Source organism: Cetorhinus maximus, chromosome 14, assembly GCF_964194155.1.
Source record: "Cetorhinus maximus chromosome 14, sCetMax3.hap1.1, whole genome shotgun sequence".
Taxonomy (NCBI): Eukaryota; Metazoa; Chordata; class Chondrichthyes; order Lamniformes; family Cetorhinidae; genus Cetorhinus; species Cetorhinus maximus.
The window spans coordinates 90466169-90481381 of record NC_135892.1 but is presented as its reverse complement, the minus strand read 5'-3'; the positions used below and the strand labels follow the sequence as shown (position 1 = coordinate 90481381).

The 15213-nt window shown below is 48.4% G+C and overlaps 1 pseudogene; it reads left to right on the top strand.

Moving 5' to 3' along the window:
• LOC144689332 (replication protein A 32 kDa subunit pseudogene) overlaps positions 1 to 14516 on the top strand; it is a 109964-nt pseudogene extending 95448 nt beyond the window's left edge.
• The last annotated feature ends 697 nt before the right edge of the window (positions 14517 to 15213 follow it).

The window sequence follows — 15213 nt, the reverse complement described above, 5'->3', positions numbered from 1 at the left end:
TAAAGTACAGCCGCGCTCAGTGCTTCCAGCCCAGAACTGCAGCAAAGAAGACATGGCCCTGAAAGGCAAGAAGACTGCAGCCCTCGAGCACCCTTTGGACGCCATGGAAACCTGCTGTGATGTCCTCTACCCTCGCTCTGGCCGCAGAAGAGGCAGCTGCATTACCACTCCAGTTTGGTAGGCGATGGGCAGTGGTGATCAGTGCCAATGCTGCACAGAAGAGATTGGCCATCCAATGCAAATAGAGGGTATCTCTATCCCACCAGGGTAGGGCAACCATCTCATCACTCTAAACTCACACACTCAAGCCCATCACACATTCACTGGCATCTCACTCACTGCCAGCTCAAGGGACATCACCACTCATTCTCACACACATACCTTCACATGTCCATCTGGCCTCATCTCTGGAGACTATCTCCTCAGCCCTCACCATCTTGAAGCCACTTGCACAGATCAGCATGTGCCCCCCACACACCCCTGGGATACCTTCTTTCCACAGTACAGCCCTCGTCCCGCAGCCTCTTCCCTTGCCTGAGGCCACTTTTCCCCTTCCCCAAGCCAGACCTAGCCCTGCAGCCATTGAAAAGCCACCAACACATGGTTGATCTGATAGGTAGAGACCTGCCCGTGAGCCCCCCTAAAAGTGACGTAGTGCTGTCTGTGAAACCTGGCGCTGATGACTACAAGTGCTGACCGAAGCAAGGTAGATAAACAAGCCTTGCAGCTTGCCAAGAGCACACCTTATATATTCTGTTGTGAAACACGGCCTTGTGTTTTCCTGCCAACATGGGCGGATGATCCAGCGGGTAGGGGTGGGGGGGTGGGCTTGAGTCCAGCTGGCTGGCCTTATAATGATATGCTGATTTATTACAGTGAGGGTCCTGACGTCCGATGGTGGGGAATGCGGCCCACCATTGATGGGCTGAGCAGACGATCACAAACAAGTTTCAAGACGTTACGAAACCGATTTTTGGCCTTTTCGCCATTTTGGCTGCTTACGCCACCAAACATGCCCGACGCCAGCAGGCAAGGAAAATCCCGGCCTATTTCTCTCTCGACAGAGGCTGCCTGAATTTCTCAGTATTTCCAGCATTTTGGTAATAATATAAACAAGCGGTTTTGCTGTGTAAAGTTTCTGGATGAACTGCTATAGACAAAGTCTTTTTTTTTCCCTCTCATTACTCACTGCTTTGTTGATAGTCACCTTCACCTCACAGTCCAGGGCCTGGTAGGCTTGGGCCTGATGTGGTGCAGCCTAAATTATACAATGACTTCCATTGAAGTCAATAGGAATTAAAATGGGGAGAGATGTAAAGCAGGCTGCCAACTCACTATCACCTGCTTTAGACTATTGCACAAGTAAGTGACAATCTACCCCAGCATTCGTCATATTTTCCATGATTGACTTTCTTCAAAGTTCCTCCTTTGAACCCCTTGCTCAGTCATGTTGTGTGAAACTCCACATATGTCCATCCCTACACGCTACACTATTCTGCTTTTACTATGAAAAGATGTCAGGCATCAATTTGTGCAGTGTGATTGTTCTCTTTTACAGGCTTACTTAGCACCCATGACAATAGAACTAGAGCTTTCCTAGTGATGTAAAGAGAGCAGATAGGGCCTAAATAAAAGTCCCAAATTGTTATCTTTGCACTGTTACTGTACTCATATTCTTTGATAAATATTTAACGAAAGGGTCATTTTTATTTTTTGCAAACATGCTGAAAATATCATGACATTTCCCAGCATCATTCTGTCACTGCTTCTTCCCACAGGAGTGTTGATGAAGAAGAGATTTATGTTATTTGGGATCTTGAGGAACAGCTTGATGTGAATAATATCTAGGTTTTGTTCTTTTTGTGTTTATATATCAGGTGGCAAAACAGCATGTAGCCAAAAACAGACCTTTCAAAGCTTAGTTACTGGGAGTGAAACATTGCTTTAAAAATGTCATGTATTTTGAGTTGCCTAACTCTGAAAAATAAACACAGCTCCATATGTTTAATGGGTGTACAATCTGGCATGCTCTGAGTATAACCCTCGCTCTGAATATGACCCTGATGTTGACAACTCTATGAGAAGGACAGATAAACAGGATGAACTTGATGCTTATGCTTGGTGGAAACACAGGAAGTGTCAGGGACAACGCACTGATGTGCCACTGAGCAGGTTACATGATGGTAGTAAAGTAAAGTAGGCTCCAACAACCATTTCAACATCTGCCACAAATAACAGAGATTCAGGTATTACCACTTCTGGGAGCTAATAGCGATAGACAGAAGTGGTGTGAGAAATTTCACTGCTGACATTCTGTGTAAACGTTCTCAATGACTTAAGAAAACATGAAGTTCTGGAACAAGAAAGGTCCATCCAGTCCATTTTGAATGTAAAAGAGGGAAAAATGAGTCAGCAGCCCATTTTACATCTCTCCTGAAATGTGGAAATAAAATTCAAGAGAGATGTTTAACAGGCTGCTGTCAACCATTTTACAAAGTCAGAATCTACCCAATTAGGTCTGCTCTTCTAGAGATCATGTGTAATGTTCGCCATTGTGAACGCCACCTCACTCTGGGAATTACTGTGCCTAAATACTCCCTGCTCCCAAACGTACTAAAACAAAATGACTTCATCCATCCTCACATCTCTACTACTCAAATTCAGCCGGTAGCCCTGCAGATAACATTACTCTGCGACTTCCCCAGCAGCACTGAAACTATGGCCGGAGTTTTCCGGCCTCATTGGCGTCAGGCGTCATGGCTATGAGCGGACAACATGGCGAGAAGGCCAAAAATCGATTGCACACTGTTGTGATACCAGTTTGTGATCGTCCACTCCACCCGTCAATGGTGGGCCGCGTTCCCTGCCACTGCACGACGGGAACGCCATTTTAACATATTTGCATCTAATTATAAGCCCTGCTTGCCGGAACCATCCCCCCATGTCAAATTTACTGCCCATGTCCAGGAAAACCCACTGGCCCAGAACAGGTGTGATGTACAGAAGTCGGGGCCTTTTACCGTTGGGGCCTTGCTCAGATCACGGGCATCTGAGGAGCAGAAGATGCTGGAGCCCGACAGTAACCGGACCCTGGGGGAATACGTGCATCACATGCTGGGTGGATTCTCATGGACATGGCTCTGCTGCAAAGCAGTTCACGGAAGGTGGAAGGTCACGGTTGATGTCTGGGGTCTGCTTCAGGACATCATGGTCTTGGCCATGGTCTGCTACGGATGATAGTCAAGTGGGTGGGGGAGGAAGGTCCAGCTGTGAGTGGTAGAGCAAGGTGTACCGGGCAGAAGGTTGGGGGAGGGAGTGGGTGAGGAACATCCAGGTTTGACTGGGAGAGAAACGCCTACAAGTGGGGGGTGAGGTTGGGAGGGGCAGATTGAACGTGTTGGGGGGGTAAGGATGAGAGGGGGGAATGAAGGTGTCGGGGATGAGTTTGGGAGGTGGGGATAGGAATACAGGGGAGGAGGGTGTAACAGGGGAGGATGCAGCAACTGGATAGCTAGGTGTAAGGGGGGAGGAAAGTGTAAGGGAAGGAGTTTGGAGGAGGGATGAAGTTTGGAGGGAGGCAGGAGTCTGGGGTGGGGAGGACGGAGTAAGGGTGGAGGAGGAAGTAAGGTGGATGAAATATCCAGGTGAAGGTACAAGGCAGCGGTCTGTGGAGTCAATGACTGTCTCCTGGGGACTGAATTGAGGGTGGGCATGGTAGGGGTGAATGGTGAGTATGGGGGGGCAGAGGGAGCTGGAAGGGTGGGAGGGTGAGGGTGCATTGGTAGCAGTAGAAGGGATAGTGAGGGTGTTTGGTGGGGCCTCGGAGGCAGACAGGATAGTAGGGGTGGGAAGGAGGAGGTCAGGGATGCCAATGTGGATTGTGGGGGGGGATTCTCGGGAAGGTAGGGAACGTGCATGTTCACCTGGACATCCTGGAAGGACAAAGGTTCTGGTTTGTAGGAGATGGTGGGGAGGCGGAAGATGATGCTGGGGGGGTTGACAGTGATGGGGGAAAGGATATGGGTGACTGGGGGAGGGGAAAAGACAGGGTTGCTGAGAAGAAGCCTCATGACAACTATGGTTTTCAAATTGTAAGTGAGCGGAGCCTCGTGTTGGACGGGCACAGGTGCTGCATGGGAGTGTGATCATTGGGTGGATGGAGATGCAGGTCAGCTCAGATGGACAACTGATAGAGAGCCCCAGCAGGCAGCATTGAAAATGCTCAGGACATTGAGATGAGTGTGATGGATGAAGGCTTCACGTGTATGGGAGAATGCTTGCATGAGGCTCCAACAGGTCTGCATAATGTTCCCCTGCCTTTTGCTGACTCTCTACGATGAGTTGGAAGGCCGAATCCAGAGGCTTGTCATCTGACTTGGACCTCACAAATGCCTCTTCCCCAGCAGTCCTCTGAGTACCAGCGTACTCAGCTGAACCTGCTTCCTCCTACTGCAGACACGTGTCTGTGTGGTGACCTCCAGATTGTGAACCCGAGCCTGCTCTAGATTTAGGTCCCACCAAGGTGTGTGTCTCTGCGCTGGTGGAGGGTGTGGGTAAGCGCTGTGATGGGTCTTCCAGACCGCTTATTTCCAGCTCTTCAATGGAGGAAGTGTCCTGTTGGCTGGGGCTGAGGACGTAGATGGAGCTGAGGGGTTGGCTGGCTGAGAGTGTTGGTTGCTTGGCAAAGCTCCCTGTGAACCAAAGTAGAGATAATTAGTGCATGGCAGCAGAGTCAAAAGCAGGAGAGAGAGCGCTTGCAGTTGCGTTGAGAGAGGGATGATGTGGTGAAGGATCCTCATGTGGGTGTTCGCTGCTGACCTCACTGTCACTGCAGGCATGGTCCACATCCTCACCAGTCAGCACAATGACACACTCCTCAAAGTGAGCGAGGGGCCTAATGTGGGCCACTCCATTTCCCCCCCTCCCCCCAATCTGGGACCTCTGCTGATGCGAGCAGGCTTCTCCTACATGAAAACAGATGGAGAGAGTGTGAGCAGGACACATGGCACTGGGTGGAATGTTTGTGTGAGGAGTGGAGCCATGGATGGGATGAGGACATAAGCTCCAGAGGATATGAGCCTGATGGAGATGTGAGGGTGTGTGTGAGATTAGTGGTATTGTCCCTTGAGGTGTGAGACCTCTGTGGATGTGTGATGGGTTTGTGAATGTGTGAGTTGAGAGTGATGAGAAGTGTGACTTACCCTGGGGGAACAGGTGACAGCATTCATCCTCTTCCTGCACTGGATGGCTGTCCTCTTTAGCAGGGAGTTTGCGCTGACCACCACTGCCACTGCCTCCCATGCTGGATTGGTGACCTTGCTTGTTGGTCTTTGCCCAGAACGGGGTAGAGAACATCGCAGTAGACCTCCACTGCACCCAGTAGGCACTCGAGGGAGGCATTGCTAAATTTGGGGGATGCATGTTCCCTCCCTTTGGCAGCCATCAGTTCCCAGCAGCTTCCTATCCCTTGATGAGAGCTAGCTCTGTGCAGGGGCGGCCTTTAAATATGGCGCCCGGTTTACTGAAGGCCTGAGGTGACGGCAAGACAAGCGAGTCAGAGGCCGCCCCACCAGCGACCCAGTGTGTTTCCCGGGAATGCATAATTAATGAGGCAGGATGGGCCGGGAATGGGATGATACGGCACAAAAAGCCTCCATTGCGGCTAATGGGTAAACCGTCTTTTTCCCCGCCCACTACCACACTTAGTGCAAATCTGAGACGATTCCGCCCTATGGATTGTCTGATCATCTCAGCCTATAATTATACCTAAAGCCACAAATCCTAATCCTGTTCATAACTGTTTCCAATTGAGAAAGCAGCAGCTCCAATTCATCATTGAGGTGGATGCAATTAGCAAGCCTGAATTGTCATGACAGTTCATTCAAAATCAGCCTTGATGAGACTGAGCATTTACCATTGAGGCATATTAGTGGGTGTACTATAAGCAGTACTTGCTCACATCAGGAGAGTGTATACATTGTCTGATCCAGTGCAAAGAGAACCAGAAGTGACATACTGCTTTCCCTGTGTTTTGCTTTTAAGTGACCATGTTAGTCATTTATTGATGACTCTTCAATAATGTGGTGTTCTACAGCAACAGTTGTATCTCTTGCAGGTTTTTCTCTTACTAGCAGATTATGTATAGCTCTAACAATATGGCTAGTCAAGAACCTTGGATTTTTATCTTCTCAGCTTGGGGGAAATGAGGCCAATTACAACATCCCTACTCTCACCAGAGCTAAGATCAGCTCACTAAGAATGAGCAGGATATTGAGCTTGGGACCATCCTGGTGTGAATAGCTCATTTTCACACTTGAGTATTGCACTTGGACACTGCAGATTGAAGGTTATATTTTTCTTTTCTTCTACTGGGGTATAAATAATCACCTGGGCATGGTGCCAGGGGGAAATTAGGCGGTGAGGATCACACAGACGTAACAGAGCATGCCCAGCTTTTCATCCATTTAAACTGATGGACAGAAAATCAGGTGGGTGCCTGTACAGGCATTGAGCTGATAGCTCAGCACTCTTGGTTGACCTGTTTCAGTGTGTTCATGCGAGTGGACCCATTGGAGGGTTGCAAGTGTGCAAATAGGCTGGTCTTGCATATGCAGATGCTCTTTGTTTTTTCGAAATAGCCTCCTCCATCTGGTACTGACTAGTCAAAAATTCGACAGCTGGAGCAGTAGTCGTTCTGCATTCACCTTATAGCGTTACTGCTATCAAATTTGGCTTGCTGCTGGTCACATGACTACACTGAAATGCTATATCTCAAGACTTTCACACACAATGTTGCACAGCCCTGATGAGGAATGAAGCTCAACCTCACCGATGACTAATCTATGACAAAATAAACGAGAGCAGCATGTACTTGGGAAGCGAGTAATTCTCCTCAGTCTGTGATCAATCAGGTTAGTTGACTTTCATAAGGCTTTTGTGTTAGTGCTTCATACAAATAGCATAAAAAAAAGAAACTCGCATTTATAGAGTACCTTTCACAGCCAATAAATTACTTCTGCTATGTAGTCACTGTTCCTCTATAGACAAACGTGTCAGCCAATTTGTGCACAGCATGAAGAAGCTGATAACTATGGCAGTACATAATCAAAAGTTGAATCCCATCCAGGATTGTACACCAGCTTTCAGCATAAGGGTGGATGACAGATTCACTGAACTTATTCCTCTCAAAAGAGCAGTGAGGTATTCTGATAGATATCTTCATCAGTATGTCTTGGATATGGCATTGCAAGAAATAGGAAGAATTAAATTGCATTTATATAGCACCTTTCCTGCCTCCAGGAAGTCCCAAAATGCCTCACAGCCAATTAATTACTTTTGAAGAGTAGTCACTGTTGTCTTATAGAAAATTGCTGCAGCCAGTTTGCAAACAGCAAGGTACCATAACTATGTTATCGTGTTATTGGCCTTTCAATAAATTCTCAACGACTGCTGGCTGCAAAACACTCTAACTTTCTTGTAGCATATATATAGTTATACCAAGTTATACCATAGTTATAGTATACCAAGCCTCCCTAAATAGCACCTTCCAAACCCACAACCACTACCATCTAGAAGGGATGGGCAATAAATGCTGGCCGAGCCATCAATGCTCACAAATAAAAAGAGAATATCCTACACTAGCTTCTGACCATATTTACTCTCCTCAAGTCCCAGATCATGAGTGTATGTCACTTCCTTCCATGACATCACAGACTGTTACAGTTAGCCCTGAATGGACTTAGGCTGGAATTTTCCGTCCCCGTTGGCGTCGGGCGTCATGGAGGTCATGAGCGGACAATATGGCGAGAAGGCCAACAATCGGTTTTATGCTGTCATTAAACCAATTTGTGATTGTCCGCTCCACCTGTCAATGGCCTTTCCTGCTGCCGGACATCGGGAACAGCATTTTAATATATTTGCATCTAATTATAAAATTCCTGCTCACTGGAATCATCCCCCTCTACGCTGGATCATCTGAGCACATCAAACCTGTACATAAGTGACGTGCACCTGGTGAGCTGCACTTCACTTGGGACTTTGGGGTTTATTTGCCTACCTGACTTCGGGCAGCACTCATGGTCATCAGCGCCAGGCTTCGCTGGCAGCACCACATCACTTTTAGGTGGGCTCACGGGCAGGTCTCTACTTACCAGACCATTGTCGTAAGGCAGGGGTGGGTTTTCAATGGCTACAGAGCTAAGCTTGCTTGGGGAAGGGGGAGAAGTGGCCTTAGGCAAGGGAAGAGGCTACAAAGTGAGGGCTGTGCTGGGGAAGGAGGGTATCCCAGGGTGTGTGTGGGGACAATGTTGATCTGTGCAAGTGGCCTCAAGTTGGTGAGGGCTGGCGAGGCAGTGCCCAGAGGAGATGAGGCCAGATGGAGATGTGAGGGTGTGTGTGAGAGAGTGAGTGGTGATGTCCCTTGAGCTGGCAGTGAGTGAGATTCCAGTGAATGTGTGATGGGCTTGTGAGTGGGTGATTTGAGATTGATAAGATGGTTGCCATACCCTGGTGACACAGATCAGATCATTCATCCATTTTCTGCACTGGAGGCCGACCTCTTGTGTGCAGCCTTGGCACTGACCACCTCTGCCACCACCTCCCAAGCTGGAGTGGTGAGACTGATGGACCTCCCGCAGCCAGAGTGGGGGTAGAGGGCATCGCAGCGAGTCTCCACGGTGTCCAGAAGGCGTCCCAGGGACGTGTCATTGAATCAGGAGCTGCACTCTTCTTGGCTTTTGGCGCCATATCTTCACAGGGGCAGTCCTGGGCTGCAAACATTGAAACGTGTGTGCGCAGCTGTGGTTTATATATGGTGCCCTGCATGAGGAAGCGGTGAGGTAACAGCCTGGCGGACAAATCGGAGGCCGCCTGCCAGCGAGACGGTGTGCTTCCCGTGGCTGTATAATTAATGAGGCGGGTATGGCGTGAATACGGCACGAAAACCCACCATTGCAGACGGTGGGTAAAACGACTTTTTCCCCCGCCCGCCACCGCGGAAATCTGGGACAATTCCGTCCTAGGTCTTTTTGTCAGTGCCAACTTTAGCTTGCACACAATTCTTCAGGAGCACTGAAAGGGGCAAAGAATCGTCTTTTCCTTCTTTCTTCAATGACAACTTAGTCCCAGTGCAGGCTGTATCCGAGAGTGAGAGTATATGCATTCCATATTGGATAGAAGCACTGCCTCTGTGAATTTTCAGTCATTTGGTTTAGAGACACTTCACATGTGTGTCGGACATAGGCTGACAAAAAAAATAAGTACAAAGAAAAATACATGTAGATGCTAAAACCAGTATATAACAATATATTGTGCAAATGGCACAAATACCATGTGGAATATACAGACATAGTATATACAACATTCATGGATGCTGAGTCCAAAATGCAAATATAACATGTGCATGATGTACTATGTGCAGATGTAAACTGTAATAAACAGGTATAATATACACAGGATTCACTGTAAAATATACGCAGGTGCTGAGTTCAATGTACTAACTTATTGCCTGGACACTGTATAATTCACTGGTACAACCCACTCTGTGAATCAGAAAGTAATAGATTCAAGCTCAAGTCCAGGGGTGGAATTTTCCATTTTTGATGCTCAGTGTTGTGGCGGATGAATCCCCCGGCATGCTTCCCGCTGGTTGGAATGGCAGGAATTCTCGCCCGATTCTGCATGTGGAACCTGATTAATTATGCACAGGCAAGTATGTCTCCAAATCACATGGTGGGTCTGGAACTGATCCATCTGCCCCACTGTTACCTCACGGGGTTGAAGGTCCGGGCGCCATATTTAAAAGCACACACTTCTCACTCTCTCCAGCCCAGCTGTCTCCAGGAGACCCACAGAGATGGCTGCCATGCAGAAGAAGGCTGCACCCCACCCCTGCCACAATGCCCTCCAGGCCTTGATAAGAGGGTGCAGCAGCCTAGGGATATTCTCTACCCCAGGGATGGCTCAAAGAAACACATCAGCCTCACCTCTCCAGCCTCGGAGGCCGTAGCAGAGCAGGTCAGTGCGGCTGGCACCCCCACCCGGAACGCGATCCAGTGTAGGAAGAGGATGAATGATCTCATCTGCTCCACTAGGGTAAGTCAACCTTCAACCCCTCTAATATCAAAACTCTCATCATGGCATCGTGCACTCAAAGGGATACTCACTTCAGGGATCCCACAACATTCACGGCAGGCACATATCACCACAGTCTCACGCTACTTTCACATCACCAACACCTCATCTATCATGTTGCTCACACTTCATCCTCAGGCCCTTCTGGGGAGGGCTTACCACACATTGGGGGAATGTATCTTTCCCAACCTCTGCTCCACCCCATTCATCACATTCCTTTCATTTGTCTTCATGCAATCCAAGGTGGCCCACGACAGGAGGGAAACATCCCAGACCGGAGGAGGGATGGCCAGCATCACACCCCTCACCAAATTCGAGGAGGGTGCCACCGAGCAGGCTGGGAAGGATAGGGGTTGCTCCTGCAGGGAAGGGGAAATTGGCTTATCCCAGCAGCCTAGTATGGATGACACCTCCATGAGTTCATCACACACTGACATTCACAGTGAGTGACATGCAATCTTGCCTTATGCCTGCTCATGAACTAAAACTATCTTTCTGTCTTATAGGCACCAGTAGCTTTAGGCACAGGTGGAGGGACTACATAAGCCCCAGCCCCCAGACTGCCTCGGAGGACTAAGCGGAGGAAGCCACTGAAGAAGAGCCATCACTGCGTTCACGTGCACCCTCCACCAGCATAAAGACACACACCTTGGTGGGTCATAGCTCTAGATTAGGCTCAGGGTCAATCTGTGGAGAACACCTCACTGACACCTCTCCACAGTGGACAGGCGAGGTCTCTGGAACTCGGAGGAGTGCTGGAGGTCAGGCACCCGCTAAGCCCGAGTCAGATGATGAGCCTCTACGAGCAGCTCAATGCTGCAGATGCAACGAAAAGCAGCAAAACATCAAGCGGAGATGTATGAGTCGCTATGGACACCAAGTATGAAAACGCCCTGCACACCAAGCTGTGCATTATCCCATATGAGCACACAGCCCTTGCCCTTCCCTGGAACACTGTACAATCTGCACTCCCTGCATGCCCCTGTAGCATGGTCCACTGCACGCCAGAACTGTCTCTACTCTCTCATTCCTGACTGTGACTTGGACTTTCAATGAGTTCCCCTTGCCCTCCTGACTGATCACTACACTTTCTCCCTTCCCAGCAGCTCCCCATCTCCACCCCACCCCGCCCCGCCCTCATGAGTCTCTGTGTAGCCCATCCCTCTTGTGCCACATTAAAACACACCCTCCCCACCCCAATTCCTGTTCTGGAGTCTGCGTGCATTCCCTCCCATTCATACATGTAATATCACATACACCCCCTTGTGTGTCACTTGGACATTTTTTTCCCACCCCTTGGCCTCCACTATACTTGCCATCGTTGCCCCCAACCTTTGCCCCCCCGCCCTGTGTGTCCATCAACCCCTCTACCCTCTTACAATGCTATCCTGCCCCTTGGCCCCCCCATGTGTCTGTCAATCACCTACCCCCTTGCTGCCAATTATCCCGTGCATCCGCCGACTGAAATATCGCGTGACTGTGCATTGACGCTCGCCTGACATCAACGGGCACCCGCCTGCCAAGGTAAAGATTTTTCCCATAGTTTCCAGAAGTTTCCCTACCACTCAAGTCAAACTGATTGGTCTGTAGTTGCTGGCTTTATTCTTGCACCTCTTTTTGAACAAGGGTGTAACATTCACAATTCTCCAGTTCTCTGGCACCTACCCTGTGTCTAAGGAAAACTGGAAGATTATCAATAGTGTCTCTGCAATTTCCACTCTCACTTCCCTCAGTACCCTTGGATGCATCTCCTCCGGTCCTGGTACCTTATCAATTTTAATTAAAGGTAGCCTTTCTAAAACCTCATCCTTCTCTTGTAAATTCTTCAAGTGTACCAGTTACCTCCTCTCTCACCTCTCCCTGGGTAGCATTTTCTTCCTTTGTAAAGACAGATGCAAAGTTCTCATTTAATACCTCTGTTAGTTCTCCTGCCTTCATGCTCAAGTCCCCTTTTTTGTCCTAATTGGCCCTACTCTTTCTTTTACCACTCTTTTATTGTGTATATGCTTATAGAAGACCTTGGGATTCCCTTTTATATTAGCTGCCAGTCTCTATTCATGTTCTCTCCTGGCTTTGCTTATTAGTTTTCTCACTTCCCCTCTGGTTCTTCTATGTTCAGCCTGATTCTCCATTGTATTTTCTACCTGACATCTGTTGTACGTACACTTCTTCCTTTTCATCTTCACCTTCATCTCTCTCCCTTCAAGGAAATATACCTTGACATTGCCTGCAATACTTTTACTTTGAAGGTGGCCCCATTGTTCAGCCACTGTCTTTTCTGCCAACATTTGATTACAAATCACGTGACTCAGATGCATTCCTATCCCATCAAAGTTGGCTTTCCGCCAATTAATTGTCCCTGCTCTGGATTGTTCCTTGTCCTTTTTCATGGCCAACTTAAACCTTATGATACAATGGTTACTGTCCCCTTAATGCCCTCCCACTGATATTGATCCACTTGAGCCAACTCATTCCCCAGAACCAGGTCCAGCAGTGCCTCCTCTTTCTTTGGACCGGAAACATACTGCTGCAGAAAATTATCTTGAACACATTCCACACTCTTGCCCCTCTTGTCATTTTGCACTCTTCCGATCCCAGTCTATATTTGGATAATTGATCCATGTTAACAATGTGATTGATAATACATTAATTATCATATAGTTATGATGCACCAAATAAACGTGGAAGACCCAGCACATACAGTTTATTTTTATTCTTGTAGATTCTTGGTTTCAATTCTTGGTTAACTTCTGCAGAGAATCTTGTCAGAAATTAATTGCTACATGTAAATTTATCAGCTGTATCCCCTATCTTCTTTGGGTTTGTGTTTATATTTGCACTGTTGACATGTCTCCCTTTCTGAAATAATTAGTACAGCAATATATGATATAACTAATTCTCAGAAACAGATTTATACAACAACACATTCATTGTTTTCAATATAGAAGCTACATAGAGAATTCCCTTACCAACCATAACTGTAAGAAATGGCTTTCTGGTAATATAAAGAATGATGCTTTTTCAATTTCTTGCTTGGGGCCTGATTAGAAGAGCAGGATGCTTAATAACCCCCAAACTAATTTCATCATCAAAGCTCTCTTGGAAACTGAGGCTGGCAAGTTGAGATGATTCAGACCTCAGTCTGTGAGTCAGGGCAAAACGGTAGGGTGGAATTTAAATGTAATCGATCTGGTCACAGTGGGGGTTGCTCAGCGGTGTGTCAGGAACCCAATCATAGCAGCAGTGTGCTTCACTGTGGCTGTCTAACTCAGCCTCCAGGTTTTGACCAATTGCAGAGGGCAGGCCTGATTACAACCCACACTTGCAATGGAAAGATTTCTATTTAAAGAGACCCAGCAGGGGTCAGAGTGGCTGCACTTAGTATTGGATCTGGACAGTTCTGCAAGCAAAACAATGGAAGGAAGCCATGGGAAGGCTGCCCCCCACCCCCACCAACTCCCCACACACCAGCTTCCCTGACTCGGCCCTGGAGGTGATGCTGGAGGCAGTGAGGTTCCAAAGAGAAGTGCTGTTCCCTGCAAACAGGAGACAGAGGCCAGCCAAGCAAACCAAACAGAGGTGGCTGGAAGCCTTAGAAACAATCAGCAGCAGGAGCATGGCCTCCAGAACCTAGATTCGGTGCTGCCACAGGGGCAGGACCACTTTCAGGTGCCAACCCCCTGGCTTTTCCAGCCTCCTCCTGCACATCACTCCTCAGGACAACACAGCTTGCAGCTTCACTCGTTCCTCTCTCCACTGAGGCACAGCCTCACATCCTCATCTGGACACACCCAATATTCATCTCATCTTTGTACCATCTCGTACCCATTCCTCGCAGTTGCCCTCCACCACTGTTGTCCTCTCCATCCTCTCCACATATTCCATTTCTCAAACTCATAACTCTGCATTCTGACCTTGCAGAAGAGAGCACACAACTCCAGGGCGAGACAGAGAACTGGTGGGGGAAGGGTGTGGGGAAAGTGGGGAGGGGTGGGCCACCAGTCATAGCTGCCCAGGCTGCTGCAGAGGCTGAGGTCTCAGAGATTGGCAGGGTGTCAGAGTATATGGCAATTGGCGATGGAGAGATAGGGGCCTCCCAGAAACCTGATGACAGAATTAGATATCACACTGCGAGTTGGCACAAATAGTCACTCATGATGGTTTGTTGTCACCACTAACTAAAATGTCAGGATTTTGAATCCTTTCCACATATCAGTTCTAATTCATGTCTTTCATCTCCCACAGGTTCTTTGAAGGTGGCTGAGGAGCTGGAGAGGGAGGAGACTGAGGAGCCCTCAGAGGAGGGAACGCATTCTGAGGGTCACAGGACTCAGGCGCAGCACAGAAAAACATGCCTTAGTGAAAACCTCAGTAGAGATAATTAGGTTGTCACATGGTGAGGTACACGTCACAAGTGAGCAGGAGCAGGTGCTGGAGACAGGGACAGCAGTGGAGAGCCCCCATCAGAAGGTGCAGGACACTCCAAGCTATGCTCAGCTGGATGCTTTGGGGATCATCTACTAAGAGGACAACTCTGGAGCAGCCACGTGAAATTGTACATTTCTGTCAGCGTTTCCAGAAGCAGTACACACCCTTGCAGAGAGAATGGAAGGATCCATCTCAAGCATGAGTGCCATCATGTCTCAGGCATTTGCGCCGATGTCCATCTCCACGGAAAGAGTGGTCACCTTCATGGACATGACAGGCAAAAAACTGCATGCTGGCTCAAAACAGTGGTCTACACATTCAGCCTGCCATTTTGAATAGAACAGAGGAAAGCTTCAACTTGGCAGTTCAGACCTACCTGAAGTGCAGCAAAGTGCTCTCCAACTCTTGGCTAACAGGGAAGTGTAGGTGAGCCATGAGAGGTAAGATGGGGAATGGACAAATGGAAGTGGGGACTCTTCTCAAGTCACTCCCATTTTTCATTCCTGTGCCATTCCCCTCAGAAACAGCTGCCCATGGTGTCTCCTGTAGGAGAAACAGGTGAGATCAAGTGAGACCCTCAGAGCCCAGTTGAGGGGCAAGGTGGGAAAGGAGAAAGAGAGAGACCTTTCTGAGTCTGTATTGCACTTTGACACA